Source organism: Lithobates pipiens, unplaced genomic scaffold (genome assembly GCF_037356315.1).
Source record: "Lithobates pipiens isolate NorthernLeopardFrog02 unplaced genomic scaffold, aLitPip1_a1.2 Scaffold_10, whole genome shotgun sequence".
In the NCBI taxonomy this organism is placed as follows: domain Eukaryota; kingdom Metazoa; phylum Chordata; class Amphibia; order Anura; family Ranidae; genus Lithobates; species Lithobates pipiens.
In genome coordinates this window covers 37786900-37808062 of record NW_027507686.1, presented here as the reverse complement: position 1 = coordinate 37808062, position 21163 = coordinate 37786900, and positions in this window count along the sequence as shown.

The window sequence follows — 21163 nt, the reverse complement described above, 5'->3', positions numbered from 1 at the left end:
GCGCACCTGCGAACGTCTGTTGGAACCTGCGTGCACCCGCGCGTGTTTGTTCGCGTCAACCCGCGTCCGAGGGCGTCGGAGATCCCGTCGTACAGGAACCCTGCAGGTAAGTCTCTTCTGTACGATCGGGGTAGCGGAACGACCGTGACATTGCCCCCCCCCAAAGGGCAACCTCCGGATGCCCAACTGCGTCATCCTATCAGGATGGGACCTCTTAAAGGCTTGGACTAGTTTTGCAGCATGCAGGTTGGACTCTGGTTCCCACGAGTTCTCCTCAGGGCCGTAGCCCTTCCACTTAACCAAGAACTGGATCTGGTTCTGTCTCTTCCTGCAGTCCAGGATGGACTCGACCTCGTACTCCAGTTCCCCATCAATTGTCACGGGCTCAGGAGGATTGGTATTCCGGTCAACAAAGGGATCAGGAACCGCAGGCTTCAGTAGCGAGACATGAAAGACCGGGTGTATCCTAAATGACTCCGGGAGTTTCAGCTCAACGGCCACGTCATTTAGTTTCCTTATGATGGGAAATGGACCCACAAACCTCGGGCCCAGCTTCTTGGATGGGCAGGCTAGCTTCAAATTTAGTGTAGACAACCAGACCTGGTCCCCGACCTGGAGGTCAAGTTCCCCTCTTCTCCTCTTGTCAAAGGCCTCTTTATAGCATTTCTGGGTCTTCGCCAGGGTCTCTTGAAGAAGCTTGTTATTGTTCAAAAAAAATTAAGGTCCTCCAGGACTGCAGGTACTGAACATTCGGGGAGACTACCGGACAAAAAGGACGGATGGAAACCAAAATTTGCAAAAAATGGTGACTGTTTAGTGGCAGAATGAGTAGAATTATTATAAGCAAACTCTGCAAGCGGTAAAAGTGATGCCCAATCATCCTGAGAGAAGGAGGAGAAACAACGCAGATATTGCTCTAACGTCTGGTTGGTTCGCTCGGTCTGGCCATTGGTTTGAGGGTGATAGGCCGAGGAGAGACGAAGCTCAATCTTCAGGGCTTCACAGAGAGCTTTCCAGAACCTGGACGTAAATTGTACTCCTCTGTCAGAGGTAATGTCAGCAGGAACACCGTGGAGCCTTACTACTTCCTTAATAAAGGCCCTGGCCGTTTCTGTGGCCGACGGGGTCCCCCTCATCGGTATGAAGTGGGCCATCTTGGTAAACCTGTCTACCACTACCAGGATAGAGGAGAAGCCTTCAGAGAGGGGCAGATCCACTATAAAGTCCATAGATATCATCTTCCATGGTCTGTCCGGGATGGGTAAAGGTCTCAACAAGCCCCAAGCCCCTAATTTGCTACCTTTATTCCTGATGCAGGTGGTGCATGCCTCCACATATTCCCTGCAATGCTTCCTCATCTGGGGCCACCAGAACGTGCGCTGGAGCAAGTCCGTGGTCTTGAACACCCCAAAATGACCGGCCAGTGGATGGTCGTGACAGGAACTGAGGACCGCCGTACGTATCTCTTGGGGGACGAAGATTCGGTCCAGATGCCAGAGAAGTCCGTCCTTGGAGGTTAAGGAGATGTCCGGTGGGATGGCTGGATCGCTGGAAGCCTGTTTAATTTGGGATAGGAGGCCTTCCTGGAGCAGAAGGAAGTTTCCTGGAGGCAGGATGGTGTCGGGGGTAGGAGGTTCCACAGCTTGGTTGTACATCCGGGAAAGAGCATCAGGCTTCACATTCTTTGACCCGGGCCGGTATGTGATGTGGAACACAAATCTGGAAAAGAAAAGTGCCCACCGGGCCTGCCGAGGTTTCAGTCGCTTGGCTGCTTTCAAATACTCGAGATTTTTATGGTCGGTATAGACCAGGATTGGATGAGAGGCGCCTTCAAGGAGATAGCGCCATTCCTCCAATGCTGCCTTGATCGCTAGGAGCTCCCGGTCACCGACATCATAGTTGCGCTCGGCTTCTGAGAGTTTGCGGGAGAAGAAAGCCACCGGGTACAGAAGTGACTTAGGTCCCTGTCTCTGGGAAAGTACTGCCCCGACGGCCACTTCCGAAGCATCCACCTCCAGGATATAAGGCAGCGAAGCGTCGGGGTGTTTGAGAATTGAGGCAGAGATAAACAGGTTCTTTAGAGTTTCGAAGGCCTCCTGAGCCCTAGGGGTCCACTGAAATTTCTGGTTCTGTTTGGTCAGTTCAGTGATGGGGGAAATAATGGAAGAGAATCCCCTGATGAACTTCCTGTAAAAGTTCGCGAATCCCACGAAGCGTTGGACCCCTTTCTTGTCCGAGGGAGCGGGCCAGTCTACGATGGCTGAAATCTTCTGTGGGTCCATTTCTATGCCGTTTACAGAGATGATCAAGCCCAGGAATTGGATACTTTGCTGTTCAAAAACGCACTTCTCCGGTTTGGCGTAAAGGCCATGGAGGCGGAGACGGGCTAGGACACTCCTCACATGCTCCCGGTGTTCAGCTAAAGAGGAAGAGAAGATTAAGATGTCATCGAGATATATAACAACAAACAAATCAAGGTACTCTCTAAAGACATTGTTAACAAAGTGTTGAAATGTAGCGGGAGCGTTACAAAGTCCAAAGGGCATAACCCGGTACTCATAATGTCCGAAGCGGGTACGGAAGGCGGTCTTCCATTCGTCGCCTTTGCGAATGCGAATGAGGTTGTAAGCGCCCCGTAAGTCCAACTTGGAGAACACCTTGGCCGACCCCAGTCTCTGAAATAATTCGGGCACTAACGGTAGAGGATAACGGTTCTTAATTGTGACTTTGTTGAGTGCTCGGTAGTCCACACAGGGCCGTAAGGAATGGTCTTTCTTCTGAACAAAGAAAATCCCTGCGCCTGCTGGGGAAGTGGATGGTCGTATGAAACCCTTCTTCAGGTTGTCGTCCAGGTAGGTTTTCAAAGCACCCAGCTCGGTTTCAGATAAGGGGAAGATCCTCCCGAACGGGATCTCTGCTCCAGGGAGTAGGTCAATAGGGCAATCGTATTGCCTGTGGGGAGGTAAAGTCTCTGCGCCCTTTTTACTGAACACATCTAGAAACTGGTGGTAAGCTTCGGGCACAACCTGTCGGAGCTCGGTGTCTGTCTCCATGCAGAGCAGAGAAGAAGAGGCAGGGTCCGTGTTGGTGGCTGGGAAGCAGTTTTGATGACAATACGCAGACGGGAACTCTACTTCTCCAGTGAACCAGTTAATCAGAGGGTTGTGGGCCTTCAACCAGGGCATGCCCAGGATCACGGGAAACAGGGGGGATTTGATGATGTCCAGACTCAGGAATTCCTGATGAGTTCCGGCTATGGTGACAAAAAGCGGGGACGTCTCCTGGGTAACGGGTCCGGATTTAAGGGAGGAGCCATCGGCCAGAAAGATTGAAAGTCCCTTTACCCTAGGCCGAAGAGGGATGTTGTTTCTCAGGGCAAAAGACAGGTCCATGAAGCCGCTGCAAGCTCCAGAGTCTATGATGGCGTCAACGCTGAGAGTCTCTCCGGAAAACTGTAGGAGAAGAGGTACAACCAGGTGAGAGGTGGTGTTGGTGCTGGGCAGAATGGCAGGAGAAGCAGAGGGTGCAAGAAGGCACTTACGTGACTTGGCGGGGCAGGTGCGAACGTAATGTCCAGATTCCCCACAATAAAGGCAAAGGTTGCCAGTTCTCCGGCGTTGGCGCTCCTCGGGCGTCAAGGAAGGGCGAAGTAGACCCAGTTGCATAGGCTCCGAAGGATCCAGAGCAGGTGGAGCAGGAAGGACCGGAGGGTTGGGACTTGGAACCCGCGGCATCATCCAGACTGGGCGAGAAGTGGAAGTTGAGCGCTCTAAACGACGCTCCCTCAAACGCCTGTCAATCTGAATCGAGAGATCGATGAGGGCTTCGAGGGTTTCAGGGGTTCCCACGCGAGCCAATTCATCCTTCAATGCCTCCGAAAGTCCCATGCGGAACTGGTAGCGAAGGGCTGAGTTATTCCACTCTGTGTCGGCACTCCAACGCCTGAACTCAGACACATAGTCCTCTACTGGCCTGCGACCCTGTTGGAGTACATGCAAAGCTGCTTCTGCAGTGGCGGCAAGTTGCGGGTCCTCATACAGTCGGGACATGGCTTGGAAGAAATCGTTCAAAGAGTCCAAAGAGGGGTCCTTTCGTTCGAGGAGACGATGTGCCCAGGCCTGAGGTTCGTCGGTTAATAGAGAAATGACGAACCCCACTTTTGTTGCCTCGAGAGAAAAAGTCCGGGGTTGGAGGGCGAAAAAGAGCTCGCAGGAGTTCCGGAAGGCCCTGAACTTATTCCGGTTACCGGAGAAGCGGTCTGGTGTAGGTACCCTTGGTTCTGGCGGCATCATGACCACTGACGGTGGGCCTGGAGACCCAGAGGCAGCCGGGGCTGCGGCAGATAGGGCCTGGACCCGTTCCTCCAAACGTCCGTAGCCTTCTTGTAGGCTCTTCACGGCCTGGGTGAGGCCGGCTAGATGATGGCAGAGTTCATCCATGGGAGACGCTCCCTGCGAGGGCTCAGACATCCTGGCTGTTCGGTACTGTCACGTACCTGGTTAGAGAGCCCCAACGTGCAGGGAGCGGCGCCTCGTAAACCTCCGGCTCTCGAGCCCCTGGTGATGGAGACAGGGGTTCAGGAGCCCGGAGGACACAAGTGCCTAGCCGGATAGCAGATAGCGGATACAGCTGGAACAGATGGTAACTGGAACGGCAGGTGCACCCGGCGCTGGATGTCGGTCAAGGACTGCTGGACGGCTGGCACAAGTGGACCGGCAAGGTGGCAGAGACAACGGGTGCCGGACTTCGGGCAGACAGGCGTAGTCAATCAGGCTGGGTCGGTAACTATCTGGCAGCGGAGGTACAGAAGCGGGAGGCAGAGGCGTGGTCAGTCAGGCTGGGTCGGCAACTATCTGGCAGCGGAGGTACAAAGGCGGAAGGCAGAGGCGTAGTCAATCAGGCAAAAGGTCAAGGGCAGGCGGAATACAGGCAGAGTCCAGGAACAGGTCGGGTATAATATCAGGAACACGATCACAAACAAACAGCAGAAGTCTCAGGAACGCTGTAGACCGAACAGCGCCGAGGAGCAGGAGCTGTGGCCTTAAATAGTCTATTGGGCACCAGGATTGGTCGTACGGCCCGTTTGCGTACCCCCGCAGGTGGCCGTGGTTACGCTCGTGACCCCGCGCACGTCCGTACAGTGCGAACGCCCGCTTGTGTCGACGCGCACCTGCGAACGTCTGTTGGAACCTGCGTGCACCCGCGCGTGTTTGTTCGCGTCAACCCGCGTCCGAGGGCGTCGGAGATCCCGTCGTACAGGAACCCTGCAGGTAAGTCTCTTCTGTACGATCGGGGTAGCGGAACGACCGTGACACTATCCATCCATCCAAAATCCCCACACTAGCATTGGCTGCAGCCAGTGGAAGTGGGAGGTGGGAGAGCCGGCCAGTCACTGCATGGAGTATCCCCCCGCCCATCCACATCAAGAGCTGTGGGAGGGGTAAGTGGGAGAGCCGGCCAGAAGTTACATGGAAGGGGCACCTGGCAATCAGGGAGGTGGGGGCGCTAAAGGGAGAGTAGGAGGAGTAGAGGGGTATCTATTTGTACAAACTGATCCCTCTATGGATGCCCTGCAGCTCCCAAAGTTGGCGGCAGGGCAGAGAAGGGAAGCCAACAACTACAGGGCATCAGGTTTGCAGCAGGGTGAAGTGGCAGGAAGAGGTAGCCTGGAAGTGGCGGATCCTCCCCCTGAAAACTGCCGCCCAAGGCAAATGCCTTGTTTGATAGATACGCCCCTGGGTTTAGGCGCAGTATTTAGTGCATGGACAAGTTCCTGGCAAGTAGGGACAGCATAAGGACACTGGCTGGTGTCAAAGAACCTTCTGAAGATCACGGTGGGCTAGTGCTATCCAAAGCACTAGCACGGTGGGCTAGTACAAAGCATATTGCCACACCTCCAGCAGAAGCCACCCTCTGGTAATTTTAATAAAGTATTGAGAGCTGTTCTGGACTGTCTTGTTCTAATGCCAATTAATTAATTATCGTGACTGTTCCAACTCTTAGCAACAACAATAATAATAATAATAACGTTTTTACTTGCTGAGGCCTATATGTGTAATCGCTCCAGAGCAAACACCTTAATTAAGAATATATTCAAAATTAATCAAAATGATAAAATTAAGTAAGGAGAAAAATGTACCTTATTCCCCAGCAGGCTCCATCCATCTATGCACACAATGTTTCTGCATCTTTAACCACTTGCCTACTGGGCACCTTTACCCCCTTTCTGCCAGACCAATTTTCAGCTTTCAGCACTGTCACACTTTGAATGACAATTAGATGGTCATGCTACACTGTACCCAAAAATAAAACTGATAGGTGGCGCTGATGGGCATTGATAAGTAGCACTGATGGGCACTGATAGGTGGCACTGGTGGGCCCTAGTATGCACCCCTGGTAGGTGACATTAATGGGGAGGCACTGATTGGCAGCGCTGATGGGCACAGATTGGTAGCACTGGTGGGCACTGTAAGGACTGCACTGATAATCAGGACACTGATAATCAGTGCCCAGTTTATCAGTGTAGTTGTCCCTTTTAGAGAAGCCAGGTATTGGCTCTCTTCTTCTCTCCTCATGCTGTCAGCATGAGGAAAAGAGTGCCGATAACCGGCTTCTGTTGACATCTGTGATCAGCTGTGATTAGACATAGCTGATCACGTGGTAAAGAGCCGCTAATTGGCTATTTACCTTAATAGGTGATCAGCAGTGTCCTCCGGACACTGCGATCACAGAGTGCACCGCCCGCGCCCCACAGCTGGCACACAGCAGACACGATCATGGGACACCGTCATATGACGGCGTCCCAGAACTTTATGACTGCACTGTAGCAATCATTCAGTTATAGCATGGTCAACAAGTGGTTAAGGGGCTTCAGTTCCCAGTCACATCGTGTACAATACAACAATAATAGCCCTACGCTGTATGGGATGATGATGCGGAGGGAATGCCTACAGCCTTGATCTTGAGGACAGCACTAAGCTGCAAGAGCAAATGATAGGGTTAGGTAAAACGCCTTATCCCTGCAACCGTGGATTAAACAGACATTACCCTTTGCAGTGCAGGGGGCCCACTTCAAGGATCTTGTTTATCTTATTCTAGGTGTTCAGCTTTAAATCTTTACTACCAGAAACCACTGCCTGACTACTCTTCTGAATTAGAATTTGACAAATGTCTGATAGCTTCTTCTTTGGTTCTTTTTTTTTTACTTTTTATTTATTTCAACATTTTATGATTTACAAAAAAGGAAAGAGATCAAGGTCAATCGAGGTCGAAGGGGAGAGCAGCCTTGCCCCTTCCCTACAACATAAGGTAAAAGCCTATACAAATTCTTAACTTTACCCATTTCCCCTTTCCCCCTTCCCACCTCAACCCTCCCCCCCCCCCTCACCTACAACACCTCACTATATTCCCTTGTTAGCTTAAATGTTTTCCATCTCTCCCACCTCCCCTGGGGCTCCCTACTTCCACTCTCCTCGTCTGCTCTGAGCCCTTCCATTCTATATATTTCATCTATTTTCTCAAACCATTCCCTTATTTTAGGGCCCGCTACTTCCTTCCATTTTTTCAGGATCAGACTCTTTGCAGCATTTATCAGATGGATTGTCAGGGAGTTTCTATATTCTTTTAGTGGTGTATCCACCCTATGGAATAGACATACCCAGGGGTCTTCGGGTAGTTGGGTATTAGTTATCTCCACTATATACCTTAGTATTTCCCTCCAATAATTTTTAATCTTTGGGCAGTTCCACCATATGTGTGCCATATTTGCCTGCATCCCCTCCAACATTCCATGGGTTGCCCTATTTGATATTTTGCTACTATATCTGGTATCCTATACCACCTTACTAGGCACTTATAGTTTGTTTCAATCATTCCAATATTCATTGAGGGTCCATGTATCAATTTTAATATTTTCCCTACCACCTGTTTCTCACCTCGTGGGCCTATTTCCCTCTCCCATTTTTTTTATCTATGCCGGTACCTCCATTTCATTTTCAACGGTCGTGGTAAGACTGAAACAAAGTGTCTGAGCTAGAGGTATCGCTGATCATTCAAATCAAACAAATCTCTTTAATTTTTCCAGTGAAATTATTTTCCCCCTATATATTATGTGTCTCAATTTAATGTTTTCTCTTTTAATCCAATTCCCTCCCAGGGCACATTTCCCTGGTGGGAAAAAATCATTAAATATATTAATGGGGAGTTGTATTTCCATTTATTATGTTTGTGTACTCCATCCCAGACTCTAATCGCATTTCTTGTCAGTGTAAGTGTAGTTCCCTCCAATGATCTATATTGTGGTGGTGTCCAAATACTCCTCCCCAAATTTGTGTCTGCCATACTGTGCTCTATCCTAGCCCATCTTTTTTTACTCTTTAACTTTGTCCATTCTACCACCCCTGTTAATACCACTGCTTCATAGTACTTTTTAAAATCTGGTACACTTAATTCTCCCTGATCTTTTTCCATTTGCAGGGTCCTTAAAGATATTCTAGGTTTCTTATTTTGCCAGATAAGTTTTGTGATTAAAGTTTTAATAATTCTAAAATATGCCGGAGGGATATAGATCGGGAGCATCTGGAATTTATACAGTATTTTGGGCAATATAATCATTTTTAAGGCATTTATCCTGCCCATCCAGGACAAAGGTCTCATTGCAATTCTCCTTATTTCTACTTTTAAGTCCTCCAACAAAGGGATATAATTTGCCTGATAATTTTTTTCAATAGATGATGTTAATTGTATCCCTGTCAGGGCTGGCTTAGCCCTTCCTTCTCTGGGCTGGTTGCTCAGCTGTCGGCTAATTGCCAGCTCTCTTCTCTCTCCACAGTTATCAGCTGTTCCTGATGATGCGTGTCTGACCTGCCTACTTAAAGCCATCCAGCTCACGTCACCTCTGCCTTCGCCTTGGTCACATCACAAGAAACCATCTCCTGTGGTTTGTTTAAAGACTGGCTTGCTGACATCCCTTCTGGCTCCTTATCCTGCTTGCGGTTGCTCTACTTGGATCCCTGACTTCTGGCCTGGCTGACTACCCAATCTGGTTATTGAACTCTGGCCTGGCTGACTACTCTATCCGGTTACTGGACTCTGGATATGCTTTGACTACGCTTTTTCTATTATTTACCTTTTAATTTTATTAATAAACAAGTGTGATTTAATTGTACTTCTGTCTCAGTCTGATTCATGGTTTCTGACAGTAGGCGAAGGCCATGAATTCAGAAGATACAGTCAATCCACTTGTTGGTAATATTTTTTCCAGATTGGATGAGCAAGATCACCGCATGGATCAGTTTGCCATAGCGTTACAAACGCTCCTGAATCGGACGGCTCACCTGGAATCCCCCACAGTGGCTGCTCCGGTACAACCTGAGTTGCAGGCCGTCCCTGCTGCTGCGCCAGTCTCTGTGCAGGCACCCGCCTCGAGTATTACCTCTATAAGAGGTATGTCTGGTTCTGCTCCACTTCCCCAGCGATTTGGGGGTGATCCAGTTCAATGCAGAGGGTTTCTCAATCAGGTTGAGATATACTTCGAGATGCTGCCCCAGGCGTTTCCCACGGACAGAAGCAAAGTAGGTTTCATGATATCTTTGCTTTCAGAGAGAGCCTTGGCCTGGGCTAACCCTCTATGGGAGGCGTAAAAACCTGTTGTCTTGAGTTACCCTCAGTTTGTGGCCTCCTTTAAAAGGGTATTTGACGTTCCCGCACGCTCCGCTTCTGCTGCCAAATACCTCATGTCCATCAAACAGAGTACGAGAACTGTTGCCGACTATGCCATTGAATTCCGTACTTTGGCAGCAGAGGTTGCTTGGAACAATGAGGCCCTCATGGCTGCTTTTTCTCATGATCTCTCGGATTCCATCAAGGATGAGATAGCAGCCCGAGATATACCCACTGAGCTGGAGAGCTTGATCTCGTTTGCCATCCTCATTGACTCCAGAATCAGAGAAAGACTTTCTCTTAAGGAGAGCTTGCGGAAGCCTCCTGTATGTTTTCCTCCAAGCTTTGTAGTCCCACCAATGCCACCCTCACCTCCCATGCCTCCTGGTACCGAGTCGGTCAGTGAAGATGAACCCATGCACCTGGACTTCACGTGTCTCTCAGCGGGTGAGAGAGCCTTTAGGAGGAGGGAGAGATTGTGCCTTTATTGTGGCCAGGCAGGTCACTTTTTAAAGTCTTGTCCTACCCGTCCAGGAAACGCCAAAACCTTGAGGTCCTGTCATGGACAGACCTTAGATGGCGTTGTTTCGTCCCCAGTTATCCAGAAGGATAAGCCCCTGGTTTTGGTCACCCTTTCTTGGGCTGAGTCGTCTATCGAGATACAGGCTCTAATCGATTCTGGGGCTGCAGGCCTGTTCATTGATGCTGCATTTGTTTTGCAGCACTCGATTCCGCTGCATCTGCGTGACACTCCACTTGCCATTGAGGCTCTTGATGGGAGACCTTTACAGCCTGCCCATGTGACTCATGAGACGGTTCCGTTGTCCGTGGCCGTAGGGGCTCTTCACCATGAGATAATCCAATTCCAAGTTATTTCCCTACCCAGGTTTCCGCTGGTTATTGGTTTATCCTTGGTTACAGAGGCACAAACAATCTTTTGATTGGCTCCATGCTGAGGTTCTCTCCTGGTCACCACAATGCAGTGAGACATGCTTCCTGAAGGAATCCAAGGTCCTGTGCACTTCTTCATTCCCCTCCCTGCTGGAGGAGTATCGTGATTTTAGCAAAGTCTTTGATAAAGGTCAAGCCGGTAGTTTGCCTCCACACCGATCTTATGATTGCGCAATTGACCTTCAACCTGGTGCCATACCTTCTCGTGGCCGGGTTTATCCTTTGTCGGTCTTCATTCCACTTGGGTACAAGTCCAGGAGGCTTTGCGTCATGCTAATGATAGGTAGAGACTCCATTCTGACCGCAGACGCCTGCCTGCGCCTTCCTGCCAGGTTGGGGAGAGGGTCTGGCTGTCATCTTGCAACCTTCGGCTTCGTGTTCCCTCACTGAAGTTTGCACCTCGGTTTATTGGGCCTTTCCGTATCCTTTGCAGGATTAACCCAGTGGCTTACGTGTTGGACCTTCCTCCTAGTATGCGCATCTCAAATGTGTTTCATGTCTCCTTTTTGAAACCGTTGGTGCCACGTCCTCACCCTATTCAGGTTGAGAACCATTTGGAGTATGAGGTACAATCCATTGCTGACTTCCATAGGTTTCGTGGGCGCATATAGTACCTGGTGCATTGGAAGGGGTACGGACCGGAGGAACGCTCCTGGGTTTCATCCTCTGACGTACATGCCCCTGTCCTCCTCCGCAAGTTCCATAGATGGTTTCCCCTCAAGCCCGGTGGCCCTCCGAGGGAGAGGGGTCGTTGAGGAGGGGGTACTGTCAGGGCTGGCTTTGCCCTTCATTCACTGGGCTGGTTGCTCAGCTGTCGGCTAATTGCTAGCTCTCTTCTCTCTCCACAATTACCAGCTGTTCCTGATGATGCTCGTCTGACCTGCCTACTTAAAGCCATCCATCTCACTTCACCTCTGCCTTCGCCTTGATCACATCACAAGAAACCATATCCTGCGGTTTGTTTAAAGACTGGCTTGCTGACATCCCTTCTGGCTCCTTATCCTGCTTGCTGTTGCTCTACTTGGATCCCTGACTTCTGGCCTAGCTGACTACCCGATCTGTTTATTGAACTCTGGCCTGGCTGAGTACTCTATCCGGTTACTGGACTCTGGTTATGCTTTGACTACGCTTTTTCTATTTAACTTTTTATTTTTATTAATAAACAAGTGTGATTTAATTGTACTTCTGTCTCAGTCTGATTCATGGTTTCTGGCAATCCTTAAGTACTTTATTTCCATCTTCCTCCAGGGAAAAAGAAATTCCGACTGGAGACTCTGCTCTTCTTTAGGGTCAATATTTACATTCAGTACTTCTGAATTCAGTACTTCATATTTGTTACGTTCACTAACAGACAAAATTGAAAGGAAATTCCAATACCTATAATTTAATAGTTGTTATTTCAGAATTTCGAATTTTTGGGTTTTTGGATTTTCAAATTTTCTAATTTCCAAAGTTCCAAATTTTCTAATTTACGAATGTACGAATTTAATAATGTACAAATTTATGAATGTACGAATTTACGAATTGCAATCATAACGAATGACCCGAAAAAAAACAAAAAAAAAAAACAAACAAATGAAACGAAAACAAACAAACAAACTTTTTGGCAGTGCACATGTCTAGTAAAGACAAAGAGATAGATGGATAGATAGATGGGTAGGTAGATAGATATTGATTTTTAGAGAGATATATATGTTTAGAGAAATACAAGAAAGTAGAATGATACAATGCTGATTGAAAAATAGACACATAATCTTTATATAATATACAGCTAGTTGGATAGATAGATAATCAATTATGCAATATAGCAGTACAATAGAGAAATAGAATGATGCTCCCAAAACAAAACTGTAGCCTTTAAAGAAAAGATACAGAATACAAGGAGACACTAGCCTGGATTTCAGTTTGTTCAAGTGAAACTTAGATGAACACACATTCTCAAGATCCTGAAAAAAACGTATTGCTTTGGGAAAGGGGACCCATATAAAAAACATTACACACGTTACACTATTTTTTTTATCATCACTCTGTGTGGCTCTTATTGCCAGTGACATCTGTGATGTTGTTTAAAAAATTCCCCATCTGCCTTTTCAACTAGATGGCTTTTTGTTGCTGATGGCCATTAAAATCAGAAATTTGAATATACATAGACAGATTCTGCTTTGTGACCCCTTTCTGGGATAATTGTTTCATAAATCTGAAGATGCTCTTTATGCAACTCCAAATACTCAAAGCAGATGAGAATAAGTCGTGACTTGTGAGAATGGAGGTCAGGGATAAAATCAAAAAAGAAAGAGAATTTTGGCTGGATGGTGACGTTTACTGTCTATATGTTTATTAGTACTAGGTTTGCTAGTTGTTCTCCCAGAGAAGAAGGAGCTTCCTTTACAGCATGTAGTTACAGGAGTCAGTAAGGATTCAAGTCTAAGGTCACCTTGATTTGCCTTCAATAACCATGGAGTCTCTTCCTGAAGCATTCTTCACAATGTATAATGAGAAGAATTCTAGCCCAGCTTGCTGTTCTGACATGCTGTGCACTCAAATTAAAGCCCAACTTAACTCAGAAGACTGAAGATACACTGTGAGTGCAGGGTGTCATGGGTATGCCTCCTCAGGGGGCATTATCACAATGGAGCATATCACAATGTTCACTTTCCTGCTCTGTGTGGTAAGTCCCAACGTGTTATCAGACGCTTATCTTGACATATTATTATATGTGTATAATATAATGCACACCTTGCTGCCTTCTAAAGACTGGAGTGGCGTGGCCTGATGCGAGTTCCGGATGGACGCATAATCCCGGAGCTCCGGTGACAGGGGACCCAAGCGGCAAAAAGCAGCACCATCCGTGCCCTCTGGCAGCAACAGTTGGCTGCAGATAGCCTTCTCACCCCCCCGGGATCATGCCCGGTAAGCGCCGTGGAGCGGAAAAACTGCAACGCCTTACAGACTTTTACTCCAGGATACCTGACAGGGAGTCCCAAGATGGCGCCCGGGCCTACTCACCGCAGAGAGCCTGACCGCGCACGAGGGGAACTGAGCCAGGTAAACAGCTGAACAAAAAAGCCTCCACCACGGGCCGCCTCTCCTACCCCCCCTCCCCATCCACCAGCAGCCCGGCAAAGTCGAGACCCAGGCTGGGTGGCGGCGGATTGAGCGGGGCGGGCAGCCCGTCCAGAGACTCAGGGGATGACACCCGGGAGTTACCCGAGCCCATCGAGTCATATCCCACTCAAAATCAGCCGGTGTTAGACACTGTTTTGAAAGACATGTTATTATCACTTCGTAGCACCATCCAGTCGGATTTGGCTGCTTGTATGCATAGCTTTAATAAGGATCTTAATGCCATAGGAGACAGAGTGGATCATATTGAAACAAAGATGGGGGAATATGCGGGGACTATAAATGACCTAGTGGACGCAAATGAGGAGAAAGAAGGGGAGGTGGAGAGGCTCAAGGAGAAACTGGCAGACCTGGAAGACAGATCACGTAGAAACAATATCAAAATTAGGGGGATCCCCGAAACTGTCTTACAGGCCGACCTAAATGCGCATGTGGTGACAGTGTTTAAGCAAATTCTACCAGCACTATCAGATCTTGATCAACAGGATTCATCATCTTCCCAAGCCAACTCATCTGTCTGATCAGGTCCCGAGGGATGTATTGCTGAGGCTACACTTTTTCCATGTGAAAGAGGACCTTATGACAGCCATGCGTCAAAAAGAACACATCCTGCTACAACTTCAACACTTGCAGTTCTTCACAGATCTTTCACAATACACTCTCCAGAAATGGAGAAACCTGAATACTATTACCAAAGCTCTGAGGATCCACAAAATTGTTTACAAGTGGGGATTCCCTACCAAACTGTCTGTAACCAAGGACAACTGTACATTCATAATCACCTCCTTGGACAAAGGCATTACACTACTACGGGAGTGGGGCATACTCTCGGAGTTGGAAATGAGCGCAGCGTTGTCTAATGCCCCGAAGCTGATAGACCATGAGTGGAAAACTGTTACAGCACGGAACGCCAAGTCGCACTCATAAGGTGGGACGGATGTACTTGTCTAAATCTGAGATCCCATTGTCACTGTTCTTAGGGAGCCTAAGGCTGAACTTTCCCCCCAGTTAATTTTGCAGTGCCCGCTGCCCATTGTTTTGTTAGTTGTAGCTCTAGTGTGAAGTGAGGGGATGTTACTACAATATCTACTACCTGATGTTCTGTTTTACTTTCTTCTTTTTCATCATTTTTTTTTGTTCGGATGCTGAAACAAGTGAAAACTGCAGACCGCTTAACATATGATGGATGGGAGAGACTGCAGATACCTCAATCTGTCCAGCAGCGAGAGTCTGTGAGCCTATACAGAGCCATGACCGGTGGTTTCCTCTTTGCAACAGTGAGTACTACTATGCACACAGCCCATGTGGCACCCTCGGAGAGGTTGGGAGACCCCTGTGGACTAGGGGGGACCTCTTTGGGGGGGATGGTCAACACACTATCCTGCACTGACTACCCATGTTTCTTCTATGGCTCTGAACATCTTGTCTATTAACACTAAGGGGCTTAACCACCCCATGAAGCAACACTCGCTCTGGAAAAAAGCGGAATTACACAAATGTGACATTGTTTGCGCCCAGGAGACCCACTTTATGACTGCCAAAGCACCCAAGTGCTCGCACAAAAGTTTCCCACACATATTCACAGCTAATGCGGATACAAAAAGGAAAGGAGTTCTAACAGCTATAAAGGATTCTGTGGCCTTTCATCTACACGAGTCTGTTAGAGATCCCCATGGCAGATTCTTAATACTGATATGTGATCTGAACCTGACTACCTACACGATTGTGAACGTGTACTCCCCCAACACCCACCAGGTGAGATTTTTTAATGGCCTGATGCGTAGAGTGAGGAAAATCCAAAAGGGTCTGCTGATAATGTGTGGGGATTTCAATTTAACTCCAGATCCTACCTTGGACTCTAGGTCACGGTCCATTAGACTGCGCTCGGCGCTGCAGCCCACTATTCACCAGCACGGCCTATACGATACCTGGAGATGTTTGCACGCTAACGAGAGGGACTTTACTTACTTTTCGCCTCCGCACCAGGTCTATACTAGGATCGATCTGTTTTTGTTAGATCAGCAGACTTTGCTACGGACATCTTCTGTGACCATTACGCCGATAACTTGGTCTGATCACGCACCGGTGGTGCTCTCCATGGTGGGCTCGGCAGCTGTTGATGCGAGGCCGCTGTGGAGAATCAACACCTATGTGCTGCAGAGGGGGGAGTGCAGAAAGTTTTTCCAGGAACGCCTAACCGAATTTTTTAATGATAATGTTGAATCCGTTACAGACCAATTTGTGATATGGAATGCTTATAAGGCGTATATGAGGGGTATTTGCATTCAAATGGGAGCGAGGTTAAAGAGGCAGAGGCAGAGCAAACTTACAGATTTGGTGACGGCTATTGAGAAGTTAGAGCGGCTCAACAAGTCTAAGCCGACAGACTTTCTGTCCCAAAAACTTGCCCAGCATAGACATGACCTGCGCTTACTGCTACTTGAAAACTTTGAGAAATATAGCAAACGGAGAAACATGACGTTTTATGCTTGTGATAATAAGGCAGGTAAGCTCCTAGCTCACAAAATCAAAGGGCATAGATATAAAGCCAGAATACCTTATATCATTCACCCTGTCACCAAACTAAAGGAAACTCACCCTAAGAAAATCGCTGACGCTTTTAGCTCCTATTATAGCTCGCTTTATAACCTCAAAGACGACCCCATGACTTATCAACCAAAACAGGAGCAAATTGTTGACTTCCTCTCCCGACTGCCAATTCCACGACTGACTCAGGAACAACTGGACTCTCTAAATGCTCCATTCACTGATGTAGAAGTCCAGAAATCCATAGATTCATTACCGTCTAATAAATCCTCAGGACCGGACGGCTTTAGTGGCGAATACTACAAATTGTTCAAAAACACTCTTACCCCGCATCTTACTACGATTTTTAACAAAGCTGCTGCCTCTGCCTCTTTCCCGCCAGAGATGTTAGAAGCTTTGATCATAACTCTGCCTAAGCCGGGGAAGGATCCAGTCTCTCCACCCAACTTTAGGCCGATCTCTCTGCTAAATAGTGATTTGAAATTATATGCCAAATTAATTGCAGCTCGTATGGTGGATATCGTTCCTACGATCATTCATCCCGACCAGACAGGTTTCACTAAGAATAGACAAGCCTCAGATGCGACCCGAAGACTAGTTTATTTAATTCATTTAGCTGAGGGGAAGGGGAGGCCTTCTCTGCTTCTAACATTGGATGCAGAGAAGGCCTTTGACCGTATTCACTGGCAGTACCTCAATGAGGTGCTGAGGGCCTTTGGGTTTGAGGAGGGCATTAAGTCAGCAATTATGGCATTATATTCCAAACCCTCGGCCAGAGTATATATATCAGGGGTTATGTCCTCCCCGTTTCTTATTTCGAACGGGACGCGGCAGGGGTGCCCTTTATCACCCATGATATTTAATCTATTGATGGAACCCCTGGCCATCCACATTAGATCTCATCCACGAATAACAGGGTTCGAGGTGGGGAAGGGGAGCCATAGTATCAGCCTGTTTGCTGATGATGTGATTTTGATGTTGACCAACGTGGAGACTTCCCTGGCTGAGGCACATGAATCTCTCTCACTGTTCAATCGGGTTTCTTACTACAAGGTAAATGAAGGAAAATCCCAGATATTGGGCTTAGGGATAGATGGTGGAACGCAATCAAGGCTACAAAGCATCTTTCCTTATGCTTGGAGCTCCAATGGTATCAAATACTTGGGCATAGTATTATCTGATAAAACAAGCAAATTGTGTAATGACAATTATTTACCTTTCCTGGAGGGGCTAGGATTCAAACTGCTGTCTATTTCCAAAACAGAAATGTCATGGACAGGAAGATTAGCCGCTTTTAAGATGATGGTTTTACCTCAATTTCTCTACCTATTTAGGACCCTTCCTATTACAATCCCGAATGTTTTTTTCTCTAAGGCACAATCCATGATTAATAATTTTTTATGGCACGGTAAGAAAGGCAGGTGCGCTTTCAAGAAGCTGATACAGACGAAAAGAGCGGGAGGGGTGGATCATGTTCTTTTAAAGGATTACTACCTGGCCGCTATCCTGGCCCAGGCAAGACAATGGTTTGTGCCGGGCCAGGGGCCCAGATGGTTGGAACTAGAAAAAGCACAATGTATTCAGCAAAATACTGGAGATCTATTGCTGACCTGTTCATTTACCCCACGGGTGGTCGGTATTTTATCTCCCCCTATGGGGGGCCACGCTGGTAGCTTGGAAGACACTTCTAGGTTGTATTAGCCCTGACCAACCCACCAAGTCAATCCCTTTAACCTTATCGAGCCTGCGGCTTCTCGTTCCTCAAATATCCATTAGAAACTGGCTGGTGAGGGGAATTTCTTCAGTGCAGGACATTATGATAGGACCATCTATTAAAACATTTAGGTCGCTACAGTTGGAATTTGGGCTGGGAACTAGGGACCAATATACATACAATCAGATCGCACATCTACTTAGTACAATCCCTACAACCCAGATACCCCTTCCGGTAAGACTATATCTGTACTACCAAAATATTCATACAACAATTAAAGGTATATCACTGTTTTATAACCTCTTAAATCACAAGTCTGAGTTTCGGAGGTCTCCGTCTATGAGATCCTGGGAACTCGAGTTGGGAGTTTCCTATTCTGTGGAGCAGTGGGAAGAATCCATAAAGGTTGTTTACATAGCGACCAAATCTGTGAATCTGTGGGAACTTTCTTCTAAGATCCTTCTCAGGTGGTATTTAACTCCGGTGAGATTGGCGGGCTTCCATCCCCATGTGTCTCCACTTTGCTGGAGACTTTGCGGACATAGGGGGTCACTGGGACATATACTTTGGGCGTGCCCAAAGTTGGACAATCTCTGGCGCCAAGTCTTCAACTTGATCGATAGAATAGCCGGCTCTTATACTAGTAATGATTCAGGGTTGGCAGTTTTGTCACTGGGGATAGATAGATTCCCAAAACGCTACAGACTGGTGGTTTTTCATATATTAGTGAGCACTAGATTAGCGATTGTAAAACGTTGGAGAACGGAAGGAATACCGCACCTAAAAGAGATCATAAGAGAGGTAGATTTACACATAAACTATGAACTAATGTTTGCTGCTTCCCAAGGCAATTTAGCATCCAAACAAACTTTGTGGCAGCCCTGGATAGACTGGTATAGTTCTGCTAACTATAAGTGATATCGATTGCAATTGAGAGAAAGTATTCTGCTATAATCCTTGAAGTGAAGGTTTAGCTGTTATCCTGTGTTAGAGCATGCATATGCAAACTTTTCGTGTCCACATCTAAATATGGCATCCAGTTATGTTATGTTACTTTACTTTTCCCTTATTTTCTTTTTCACTGTCCTTGTGTTAATGGATATCACTAGTTCCAATACCATAATTGTAAACTGCAAGAATCAATTGTATAAATACTTGACTTTTGTATAAGACTGAGATATTGTACAAACCTGTGATATTCAATAAAAATTATTGATACTAAAGACTGGAGTAGTCCAAATTACATTATCACAATGCCTTGTATCCACTGTGTTTCTGTGCAGAAAGCGACACTGACATTATTATTATTATTATTTAGGATTTATATAGTGCCAACAGTTTACATAGCACTTTACAACTTGAGAGTAGACAGTACAAATACAATACACTTTAATACAGTAGGAATCAGAAGGCCCTGCTCCTTGGAGCTTACAATCTAAGAGGGAAGGTCAAGAGATACAAGAGGTAATAACTGTGGGCGATGTGCTGATTGAGAAGTTGTTAGGTGGGGGCCAGATAGGCTTCAGGGATAGTTTTCAGGGATCATCTGAAAGTGGATAGAGTAGGAGAAAATCAGACAGCTTGGGGTAGAGCAGACATGTCCAAAGTCCGGCCCGCGGCCAATCGCGGCCCACGGTCTGGTTTTGAACGGCCCGTCTGGTTATCTAAACCAGTGTGCCGCGGGATCAGGGCTGTCAGTTGCGCCCAATCTCCTGGCACTGTGTTACTTTTAATCTTGTACCATCAGAACTGCTTTTGTAGGGCTTGTGTGTGATAGCAGCCAGGACTGCTGCTCCTCGGAAAAGCAAGCCATACACAGATCGCTTTTCAGAGGCATTGTCACGATCACTCTGGCGTTTCGGCCGTACACAGGAGACTTACCCGTAGAAACCTGTCGTGGAGAACCCGTCGTTTCCCCTTGACGCGCGCTAAAGCTAACGAACGCACTCGCGTCAAATTGAACGAGCGCACGCACGTGGGGTCACGAACGGGCGCACGTCTACTCGCGGGGGCGCGCTGACCCGTCGCACGACCGTTTTGGCGCCCTAAGGTCTTCTTAAGGCACTTGCTCCCTTCCATCCGTGCTGTCCAGTCTACAGCGTGTCCGTGACCTTGCTTCCTGTACCTGCACCTGTTAACTTGGTTCCTGATACCCGGCTTGTTCTTTGACTCTGATCCGTTGCTGCCTGCCTACGACCTCTGCTTGTCTGACCACGTCTCTGCCTTATCCTCTTGTACCTTGCTGATCGATTCCTTAACTTCTTTGAAGAAAATAACAAGCTCTTACAAGAAACCTTGGCCAAGTCACAGGAGCATAACAAGGAAGTCTTCGACAGAAGCAGAAGAGGGGAGCTGGATCTTAAGGTTGGGGATCGGGTCTGGTTGTCCACCTTGAATCTTAGACTGTCCTGTCCCTCCAAGAAGTTGTGCCCAAAATTCGTGGGTCCCTTCCCGATCAAGAGGAAATTAAATGACGTGGCGTTTGAACTCAAACTTCCTGAATCTTTCCGAATTCATCCAGTGTTCCACGTATCGCTTCTCAAACCCGCAGTCGCGGACCCCTTTGCTGACAGGATCTCCAGTCCCCCGGAACCCGTGTTGGTCAATGGAGAGATTGAGTTTGAAATCAAGGCCATTCTGGACTGTAGGAAGAGAAAGAACCAGGTCCAATTCTTAGTCAAGTGGAAGGGGTACGGACCCGAGGAGAACTCCTGGGAGCCAGAAGCTAACATTCATGCCAAGAGACTCATCCGTGCCTTCAAGAATTCCCACCCGAATAAGTTAGCTCAGTTGGGCATCCGGAGGCTGCCCCTTGGGGGGGGGGGGCAATGTCACGATCACTCTGGCGTTTCGGCCGTACACAGGAGACTTACCCGTAGAAACCTGTCATGGAGAACCCGTCGTTTCCCCTTGACGCGCGCTAAAGCTAACAAACGCACTCGCGTCAACTTGAACGAGCGCACGCACGCACGTGGGGTCACGAACGGGCGCACGTCTACTCGCGGGGGCGCGCTGACCCGTCGCACGACCGTTTTGGCGCCCTAAGGTCTTCTTAAGGCACTTGCTCCCTTCCATCCGTGCTGTCCAGTCTACAGCGTGTCCGTGACCTTGCTTCCTGTACCTGCACCTGTTACCTTGGTTCCTGATACCCGGCTTGTTCTTTGACTC